Raw genomic sequence first — 10700 nt, forward strand, 5'->3', positions numbered from 1 at the left:
GGATTACAGTAAGTTGATTATTACAGAGTTCCTGAGTCAGAAATTCCTGCTCCCTTTTCTCTCCCTGCAATTGGTGATGAGAAATCTATCTATAATCTGATATATTATTATTATAATCTATCTTACAGTCTATCTATAATTATCTTTTATATTCTGGTTCTCCATTTTTTTCTCTTATGATCCATAAATTAAGAACATATACTTATGACTTAAATATTTAAGAATTGGATAGAAGTATTCATCCATAAATTTTTATCCCCCAAAAAGCCACAATCCATAGCCCCAAACCACATGAGTAATGCCTATACATGTAAATATGATTCTTGTGTATTAAATACATACATGTATATATCATGTTAAGATACACACAGTTGACATATATTATATACTGTGAGGTGGGTACATGTGATTGGAGGAAAAGACTGTTGTCTCTCTGCACTCCATTTTCCTTTGCTCCACTGTATCACTTAGGCATGTAACCTCTTTGCTTCAAGCTATAATAAAAGAAAAAAAGGCTATGCCTTTTAAAAGCATATGTGCTGAGGAGCTCAGGGCATAAAGAAGACCTAATGAGAAGGAGAGAGTCTTCCTTTTGATCCTTAATTCCTCCAAAGGTTCACAGGTTAGTGGAATAGGGAAAGGATGACAATTAAAGGAGAGGCAAAGGGAGGTTAGCTAAACTCTGATGTGACCTGAGAAATGGTTCCCACATGCTGCTCCCTCCCCTAGGCTAAGACCCTGGGAAGGAGGTAAGAAGCAGGGTAAGAAAAATACCAGATAAAAGGCGACAATCTGAGCGTGGTGAGCATCTATACTCTCTTGTCCCTCTACCCTAACCTCAAAGGGGTGGCAGCCAGAACCAGAGTCCCCTGGAATCTTCATGTGCATGCTGGAGCAGCAGGATTCAGGGCCTCAGGCAGCCTCATGGAGCTGCTTGTGCCCTGGGCTGCAGCTCTGAGAGTGTTGAACTGTTGGAGCCTTGCTGCCTCTCTGTGTGAACAAAGACCAGACAGCAATGAGGATGGCTCAGTCTTCACCACCTTGGATGGATCATGACCCAGACAAGACACCCCCTTCCGCCCACTGCCTGGGCACACAGCTCTACTCCGGTAACTTAGAAGGGAGGAGAAACCCTTCCTGACTGAGATTGTTTCCTCATAAGATGTGTTAAGGTTTGTTCTCATGAGACTAAATCAAGTGATATATTTTATACCACTAAGTTTGTGGTCTGAAATACCCTGTACACACACACATACATATACACAATGTCCATATATATAAATTTTATTTATACCTATATATATAATTTTCACCTATACCTATAAGTATATATAATTTTTTATTTATACCTATGTGGTATATATTTTATATATTTTAGTTATGTGCATCCTCTATTTTATGTTTCTGGTTTGTTTTAGGGAATTTGCTTGGGAAGTGGACAATAAGAAGAGCAGGCTTTGCTTTGCTATCTGTGATGGAGACTTGAAAGGGTACACAAAAAAACTTAGTATTTTAGTGGTTAAGATAAGGAAAACGAAAAGAAATTGTGTGGGTGTGTGTGGTACATATATGTGCGTAGATGGCTACGCAGATACATAGGTAAGTAGATAGATACGGAGCTACCAACTCTCTGCCTACAACAGTTGTTTTCCTGATGCAGAAAAACCAGAGTGCCACGAAAGCCTCCACATAAACTTGAATAACATCATCTCCTGGGTTCTCCAGTCCATGTCACCAGTCTTAGCTATGTGGTTCATCTCGTGGCCTCTTGCTCTCACAACAGATGGGTAGAATTCCTGCTTTAATTCTGGTGCTGGATTGTGCTTTTTAAAATAATTAGATGGTGAGTGGGGAGCACATTGACTTAATTTGCCCCAGCAAGACTTTTTCTCTATTAATGAGGGCAGCACAAATAAATCAAAGACCCTTTCTGCAATAACCTGTCAAAGGCTTTTTCAGATAAAGCATCGGTTGTAGGTTTTCATTTTCAGGAAGAAGGAAAACAATTACATTTACTTATAAAATAATGAAAGAAAAAAGAAAAAGGTTTTTGGTGTCTCTTCATGAATCACTTAAACAAACAAACAAAAAAAGAGACAGATTTGTGAATAGCAACCCAGATGGAGAATTTGCTTATGTGAGGGGCAAAATGGTGCAGTGACTGAAGCACAGATCTTGGAGCCCAGGGCATTGGCTCAGATCCCAGCTGTGTCTCTCACTAGCTGGTGTTTAGCTTCTGTGCCTCAGTTGTCCCACCTGTAAAGTGGGATTGAAAGAGTTATCTATCTGATGGAATTGTGAGAATTAAATGGTAATCTGTAAAGAACCTAGATTAGTATTTATTTTAAAAGTGTAGCAGTCCATTCTCTCATTGCTTTGAAGAGCTACCTGAGACTAGGTAGTTTATAAAGGTAAGAGGTTTAATTGACTCACAGTTCCACAGGTTGTACAGGAAGCACGGCTGGGGAGGCCTCGGGAAACTTACAATCATGGTGGAAGGTGAAGGGGAAGCAGGCACCTCTTACATGGCCAGAGAAGGAGGAAGAAAGTGAAGTGGGAGGTGCTACACACTTTTAAACAACCAGATCTCCTGAAAACTCTATCATGAGACAGCACTAAGGGGATGGTGGTAAATCATTGGAAACCATTCCCATAATCCAATCACCTCCCACCACACCGCACCTCCAACACCGGGGATTACAACTCTACATGAGATTTGGGTGGGAGTGCAGAGCCAAACCATATCAAAAAGTGTAATGTGCTGAGGGTAACCACCAGTTTACCCTTCTCCATATATGACAGAATTAGAGGAAATAACCTAGAAAGCAATGTAAAGGACTTAGGTTAGAAATAAGAAAGAACTGGAAAGTTGTTTTTTAATTTCTGGAATGGTCTACCCAAGAAGTTGTAAGTGCGTAAAAAACAAAGCAGGAGAGTTAGTTACTCATTTGACCAGAATAGTTTTGGTGCAAATCTGTTATACTAAAGTCATTTCAGAATAAGTACCTACCTTCTTGACCTGATGGCTTAGAATTTCACTCAGTTCTCACATTGGGTGACTTTAAATTATCTATGTCACTGTTGACCATGCTGGATAATTGTCATTTTCCTAAATGTACATTTGCTCCCGTGGTCAACTACTGCATATTAAATCCCTAGAGAAGAGGCGTGCACTACAGTCAGACCTACTTGAACATTTAAGATGATAAAGATCGAGCAAACCCAGTGACTCACCTTCTCCACGCTAACTCCTCGCTAGCTCTCCCACTCACACACTTTCACACCAGGCTCAAGATGGCGGCGGGGGACTCCGACTCCTGAGAGGCGGACGCATTCACCGTGGAAGACCCAGTGCAAAAGGTGTCCGGCGGCGGCACTGCCGGTGGGGACCGCTAGGAAGGTGAGGACTAGGACGAGCACGTCAAGGATAACTGATGACGATGATGACGTAAAAAAAGAAGCAGCAGAAGTAAAACCAGAGGTAAAAAGTTCAGAAAAGAGAAAAACAGCAGAGAAGGTAAAAGAGAAAGAACGACAACAGAAGAAAAGGTCAGAAGAAATTAAAAAGAGGTTAGAAGAACCTGAAGAACCTAAAGTGCTAACACCGGAAGAACAATTAGCAGATAAACTGGGGCTAAATAAATTACGGGAAGAGTCAGACCTCTAATTAGCAAAGGAAACTTTTGGTGTTAATAATACAGTTTATGGAATAGATGCTATGAGCCCATCTTCAAGAGATGATTTTACAGAGTTTGGAAAGTTACTAAAAGATAAAATTACACCATATGAAAGGTCACTATATGATGCCTTTTTTTTTTTTTTTTTTTTTTTTTTTTGGAAATCTTAGTTCGAGATGTGTGTATTTCATTGGAAACTGATGACTTGAAAAAGATGACCAATTCACTGAAAATAAAACCAAAAAGAAGAAAGGTGTGGTTCCTGGAGGGGGATAAAAGCCACCAGGAAAGATGATCTGGCAGATTATGGTAGTTATGATGGAGGATATGTACAAGACTATGAAGACTTCATGTGACATTTTATCTTTTCCTGGTGTCATTTTGTTTTGTTTTGTTTTGTTTTTGTTTTTGAGACGGAGTCTCGCTCTGTCTCCCAGGCTGGAGTGCAGCGGCGTGATCTCGGCTCACTGCAACCTCTGCCTCCCGGGTTCAAGAAATTCTCTGCCTTAGCCTCCCGTCCTGGTGTCATCTTCATGTTGCCCACAATCCCTTGAACATGTAGTACAACTTCCTTTCCTTTCAGTTCTGCCAAATGCTACAATTGGAAGTTCAGTTGTATCTTTTGTGCTGGTTATTTAGCCCCTCCACACTTAGGTGCTAATGTACAAATGAGGGAACTTGAATCTTGCTGCCAAGGGGTTAAAATTGGGAACTTCAGTTGCTACTAAATCATAGTTCAAAACAAACCTAATAATATTGTCGTTGTTGCTCTCTGATTTCATAGCAGCAGTCACGGAATTGGAAACAAAAGGTTGCAACATGACAAAAAAATTGTATAGTATTTACCAGTATTATTCAGTAATACAGCCTTAACCATACCTCCTTGAACTGCTTCATAACTTGTCAAGAATACCATTTTGCAGCAAGGGCATGTGGTGTGCACCTAGTATTAAAATTGCTTTGTCTTAAAATTGAACATGATGATATTACAAATACATTGTGAAGAAGACTGCTTATCTCAGAGTGAAGATACTGTGGCTGATATCTTCACTCTATAGTTTTTATATCAAACTGCAGCAGTAGTTTGATATAAAATTAAAATGACCAAAACCCTCCAACTTTGAAGCTAAAGGAGGTAAACTTCTCCATTATTGCATTACATGTTGTGGAATCTCTTGAGTGCAGAGTAATTTATCAGGCTATTTCTACTGATGAAGTGCTTCAGCTGTGGGAGGGAAACTCTTTACCTGTTTTTATTTGCCAATTTAAGTGTCTGAAAAACAAATCATTGTTCTCTTAGGCCACAGTGGAACAACTTTACCAGGGTTTTGGCATTTCCTTCCCTTTACAAAACGTGCTCAGTAAACTGCACCAGTTAACTGCAGTTGGTAAATTGTTATGTTAACAATTATGACATCTGCAATGTTTTATAAAGCAACTAATTTAATAAAATCACTATCATGAGGACTTAAAGAAAGATGATAATGATTTACAAACAGCGTTTTAACACTCGTTTTGACTATTCAGAATAACCTACTCTGCAAGTTGATGCTATCAAACAAAATAGAAAGTTTCTTAAAGTTTTCCCAGATTCAGTTGTATGACTTGATACATGCTCTTTAGTTGCTTGAAAAAAGGTCAAGACACAATACAGAACGATTAAAATAAACTTTAAAAACTAGGTTCCTGGGACTATCTGTGAGCTGCTAGTATTTTGCCACCAGGAACCAAAAACTATCTATGGCCAGTTGATCTTTTGGCCATAACTAATCCAAAAGATACTTCGAAATAAGCAGAATGAAGGATTTTATATTGTGGGAACTGATTGATTTTACAGGTAACTCTTTCCTAAAGATCAGTATAGACACTTACAAACAAGACTGAACAAGCTGTAAGAGAGTCATATTTGACTGCAGTATTGTCATCATAGGAAGAGCAATAGTGCTTTTGGTCTATATTACAGTCAGAGTTGAAAGGACCTTAACAGTGATCAAGGGTAACCCCTTCCCCTCATTTTTGAGATGGCAAAACTGAGAGACTTCAAGAGTTTAAAATCTTTATTTAAAGCCAAGCAGCTTGCTAGTAGCAGAGCTGTGATAAGAATTCAGATCCCCTGCCTAGACCTTCAACTTCATCTCGTCCCTTTTCTCTCTCACCGCCCCAGACACCATTGTCCTCATTCAGTTCTCCTGAATGGGATCAGCCAGGCTTGATCCCACCTCAGGCCTGGGCACTTGTTTCCTCCACCTGGCCCCCTCTCTATTCCTACGGCTTCTCCTGGCAGGTATTACCTCAATTATGATCCTTTACAGAGGTTCTTTCTAAAATCCACCAGTCACTGTCTATCATATCACTCTGCTTAATTTTCTTCTCCACACTTATGGATATCTGAAATTATCATCTTTATTAACTATTATTTCTCTATTATCTTCCTGCCATTCACAGGTAACCTTCAGGAGAGCTGGGGCTTTACCTGTCTTGTTCTCTGCTGTATTTTCTGCTTCTAGAATGATATCTGGTACAGTGTAGGTGCTCCAAGAATACTGTTAAATGCATAAAAGAAGAAAAAGACAGCTTTTAAGAGTTGCCTCTGTTTATCTGTATCTTCTGATTATCCTGTACTTCCATCTTAATGTAGCACATTAATACTAACTACTATTTACTAGGGATGTGCTATATTTTCAAATGTTATGTTAGGCCTTTTACAAATCTTATCTCATTGTCTTCACAACAACCCTAAGTGGAAGGCATAATTATCCCTGTTTTAAGATGCAAAAATTGAGGCCAAGAGAATTTAAGTGGCTCAAGCATCTGGCAAAGCCACATTCAGATCTATAGTTTTCCAACTTGAAAGTAATCATGTCTAAGATTTGCAACCTCCTTTATTTATTATATCTGTTCCCAGGTGTTCAATATCAAGGCAATATCAGTAAACACAATTATAGAACACTTACCAGATTGTGAGCTCTCAGAATGGGTTTAATTTCACATTAATAATGAAGCAGTCAGTTGGAAGTACAAAGATACTCATAACTGCATTGATCTGTGAATGTTCAAGAGAGCTTGGCATACCTATTAAGGGTTTGATGTATTCGTTGTCTCTGCTAGGGCTCATGACGGGAGAGGGGACCTAAAGTGTTCTGTGAAAAGAAAGCTGTTGGCTGTGGGCTGAGAACTCAGGAGCAGCCAATGTCAAGTTTGGGGTTCAGCCTGCCCTTGTGCAGGAGGCCTCCACCTGAAGGAGTTGGGATTGGGGTTTCTTCATTCAGGCAGTGAATCAGAATCTTAAGAAGAGTTGAAAACAGGACCCACAGCCCTCATCTTGTTCTCTGTCCTGATATAAATGACTAACTGCCCTCAGTTCCCCAATCTGTAAATGTGGAGTGCTATGTAAATGCTGGCTGACAACCATGTTGGAAAATGGTTTAGGTTCATTTGGGGCTGGCAGCCTTTTGTGGGGGGCTATTTTCAAGGCTACTGTAACTTTCTGTCTTGATTCTTACATCTTTGCTATTATGGGAGAAGGGAAGTGGGACACGAGAAGAAGGTCAAACAGCTGTTTACTACAAGTTCGAGAATATTTCTAGTCTACCCAGAAAGCACCCGGTGGAGAAGGTCCAGGAGTGGGGTCACTGGTCTAATCGGCTGATTCTAATCCTGGCCCTGGTCACAGGCATTAGGCACAGGCCTAATGTCCCCCATGGACATTGTCTCCTGCCTCCTGCCCCAATGCCTCAGTCCTTTAAAATGCATTCCTGCCACCCTTCCTGCTAGCCTCTCCCCCAGAATTCTATCTCAAGAGCCCAGTTTCATGACTGGAGTTTACACTCTGTAGACTGCTCGGGCATCCCTGAGCAGTGGGTTGCATGTGAAAAAGATAAAACTGGATTCAAAAATATGTTAATGGCAAGAGGAAAGAACACTACTTGGACGTTAGACATAAAGTGGAAGGGGTGAAATGTTTTTCTTTAGCAGAAAACATTTATCCTGGCAGCTTCAGGATAGCAACATGGGGGAAGAAAGTAGACCGTGAGGTTTTAATGAGATGTTGTGGCTTTTATGAGGGAAAACAGAAAAGGCCTGGGAGGAAAGCAGGATATGCTCACTGGGACTACGGGTTCACCTAAGAGGAGTGTGTAGGATTGGAAGACATGGGGCTGGTTTAGGGAATTTCAGCTGCCAGAATCCTGGGGAGCCAGGGGAGAGCAGGTGTCTTTCAAAGTCAAGGGACAGGCATGGAGCTCAGATGGGAAAGGACTCAGCTATTTTAACGTAGATTTCCAGTGATCAGGGCTGGGAAGGATAGGCAGATTTTAAGGCTGGTAAGCAGAGCACCTGCACATTGAATGACAAATCAGTCATGTGGCTCAAAGAAGCAGCACAAACAAAACAAGCTGTTCCTAGGGCTAGCTGAGCCATTATCAAGGTCAGAGGAAGCCTTAACTCTGACCTTGTGAGAGGCACTTTGAGCCTCTCAAAGTAAGCGAGGCACTTTGAGCTCTGATGTGGCCAAGGACTGAAGTCAGGGTGAAGTGGTGTCCAGACCAGGGTGTGCCATGTAGACACAGGTGTGGGGGGCATGGAAAAAAGCAGAGGTTCCTGAATCCAGATGCCTACAGGAAAGAAAGGGAGTCCACATAAGCCTCCAGAGGAGCTTGAACAGTAAATCAGATCTTTTAAGGCTGCCGTAACTTTCTGCCTTGATTCCAGAGGAGCTTGAACAGTAAATCAGATCTTTGCCATACTTTGGGCTGATTCCCATTCTACCCTGGTTACAGCTAATCTCTGATTGGGCTGCCTAGAGAAAAAAGCGAACAGCTAGCTTGAGTGAAGAAGCCCTTAATGTAATAGTGGAGATAATGTTTCTCATCAATGTTTCACTTCATGATAGGGTTGGAGCTAGAAGCAGGCAGCTAACTAACTGGAAGGGTTCAAAGGGGTTGGTTCAGAACAGACTGGGATGGTTTGCGTTTATGCCAAGTTGTCAGAGTAACTGAGGCTGTGGACCCATTACCCACCCAACCACTCCTGTACTAAAGATTGCCAATGCCGAGGCTTTGTTACAGGGTAAAAGCCCATGGGAAAAATAAGAGGAGAGGACTAGATACTGTTCACCTTAAAACTAAATTCCAACCCAGATGGGCTGGCAATCAAGGCAGTAGTCTGAGATCAATGACCTGTACTGCGTCTAGAAGAAGCAGATGTTTAGAAGGCAAGGCATCTGTCAGGAGACACAAAGATGGGGCTCCTTCCTAAAGGCCATGGCAAGGAAAAAGTCAAGAGTTCAGAAGGTCAGTCAGTATAATGCTTCTGACCAGGCGTATTCTATTTAGCATGGAGTTGGTCTCAAGGTGGGGAAGGAATGGCTCTATGCCTGGTTTGGGTGGGGTTTATTCTATCCTCATAACAGGGGTGAGCCCTGTTGACTTAACCTAGTGATTGGTTTATGGGTGCATAAGCCAATCTGAGGTGATAAGAAACAACATGCTGGCTAAGGCTTCTAGGAAAGAAATTTTTTTCTTTTCCATTTGATAAGCCACTTTTCCTCTGGGCGGTGGAGCGCGAATGTGTGAGGTGCACAGTGGCTGTAGTCACAGGGTGGAGGGCGCATGGGGCAGGGTGGTCTGCAATCGCACATCATGTGGAGCTGAGGATGGATCCTTTGTTGTGGCAAGGAGGAGGGAGGACTTTAGTGAATTATCGGAGCTGTTGGATCAAACCCGACTTGATGTACCAATTACCCCTCTGTTTCAGATACTGGAACCAATGCATATTATTATTATTATTACTACTACTATTACTATTACTTCAGCCAATTTTAATGGTATTTTCTCTTTCTGTTTCTTCAACACAGAGTTTTAACTGCCGCTTTTTCAACACAGAGTCTTAGGGTGAAGGGAGCAAAGCCTAAAGGAGGAGTAATAATGGGATACAAAGGCCTCTGAGTTCAGGAATCAGGCTTTTAGAAAATAACTCCTCCTGGCTTCTCTGGGGATGGTGGTTTGGAATGTTACCTGAGTGCAGTCCTCCTGGATTGGGGGCTTCTTTCTGGAAGCAGCAGCCCCTACCACAAACTGAACACAGGGCAGTGCAAGGCTAGAAAGACGTTCAGAAGGTAAATGGTGAGAATATTGTCACCTTGGGTTGATTTTTGTTCAGGGCTTTCCTAAAAGGGTAGATGTGTCAGAATTTCTTGTGCTCTGCTAATCGTTTTACTGATCTCATCTCTGAGGTTAGAGAAAACTCACAAAATTGGCCGTTCCAGATTGTTCTCTAACTTCTGAGAAAGTAAGACAGCCCCAAATACCACAAGCTGGCAGAGCGTGGGTGGTGCCGGGAGAAGGCGCAGAAGTGTTCCTGGTAGAAGGCCCCCATGGGACCTTTCAGAGGGAATGTGCTCCTGGGGCCCCAGAAGTCACTGTCAGCCTCAGCCTCACAGTCCACAGAGCGGGAGCCCAGCCCTGAAGCTGCTCTTGTGAAGCATTCTGTTTGGTGCTCAAACAGCACATACTCATCCCAGTGGAAAATCACCTGCAAAAGAAAAAAAAAAAAAAGCTGTACAAATAGGCCGTCCTTTTCAGCGGTCTGACATCAAGAGCAGAGAAACTCCCCGGTACTGCCTTGCCTCTTCCATTGGCTTGTGTTCTCTCGAATGTGAACTTGCTGGTGCTGGGTGATCTACGAGCAAGCACCCTAAATTAAATCATCTCTTAGTATAAATTAATCTATCAACCCTCTGCTGGGAGCAAGGTTGGTGTTTTGGAGAGAGGAGAAAGAGCATGAATGTATCAATCAGACTGGCTGGGGAAGAGACCAGGAGGAGAGAACAGATAGTTGTTAAGTAGCTGCTGTGTGTTGGGTTGGGCCTCTTCATATACCTGTCTAATTTAGTGTTTCCCTAAGAGAGTGCTGATAAAACTAGTCTTGCAAGAGACAAGTATCCAAACTTTTTTGCTCACTTACCTCACAAAAGAATGTAGGAGTCACATACCCTTTTACACATTTTTAAGTTAATATCTAAGT

The 10700-nt window shown here is 41.9% G+C and overlaps 1 pseudogene; it reads left to right on the forward strand.

Annotated features, from left to right (window-relative positions):
- Window positions 1–3294: 3294 nt before the first annotated feature.
- On the forward strand, window positions 3295–4033 carry LOC111544758 (annotated as a pseudogene).
- The last annotated feature ends 6667 nt before the right edge of the window (window positions 4034–10700 follow it).

Source organism: Piliocolobus tephrosceles, chromosome 2 (genome assembly GCF_002776525.5).
Source record: "Piliocolobus tephrosceles isolate RC106 chromosome 2, ASM277652v3, whole genome shotgun sequence".
In the NCBI taxonomy this organism is placed as follows: Eukaryota; Metazoa; Chordata; class Mammalia; order Primates; family Cercopithecidae; genus Piliocolobus; species Piliocolobus tephrosceles.